Below are 363 nucleotides of genomic sequence, written 5' to 3' on the forward strand. Positions count from 1 at the left end.
TCAGCCTCCCTTTTTGGTGCTTGGAAACTTTGCATGGTTTACATATATTATATTTGAAATCGAGCGTGTGGTCATGGGGTCGTAGCTCAAATGGTAGAGCGCGCGCTTCGCATGCGTGAGGTAGGGGGATCGATGCCCTCCGACTCCACTTTTTCCATGTTCGCATGCCTGTTGCCCAACAGCTTTGCTGATCACTTTTACAGTCATCCCTCGTTACAATGGACCCCGTTGATGCGAACATTCTGCCTATTGTGACCACTTTCAGGGGGCCCGTCCTGCACCAATACAAATCTGACCCCCATCCTCCCGGTAAAGCAAAATCGAACACCGCCTAATGCGAAGGCCGGGGCGCCTGATCTTTCA

The 363-nt window shown here is 51.5% G+C and overlaps 1 non-coding gene across 1 annotated transcript; it reads left to right on the forward strand.

Annotated features, from left to right (window-relative positions):
• Nucleotides 1-75: 75 nt before the first annotated feature.
• MNEG_t16840 lies at nucleotides 76-148 on the forward strand. Its single transcript has one exon. It is a non-coding gene; the product is annotated as a tRNA-Ala (tRNA).
• The last annotated feature ends 215 nt before the right edge of the window (nucleotides 149-363 follow it).

The sequence above is a fragment of the Monoraphidium neglectum genome (genome assembly GCF_000611645.1).
Source record: "Monoraphidium neglectum strain SAG 48.87 unplaced genomic scaffold scaffold02646, whole genome shotgun sequence".
NCBI classification, from domain to species: Eukaryota; Viridiplantae; Chlorophyta; class Chlorophyceae; order Sphaeropleales; family Selenastraceae; genus Monoraphidium; species Monoraphidium neglectum.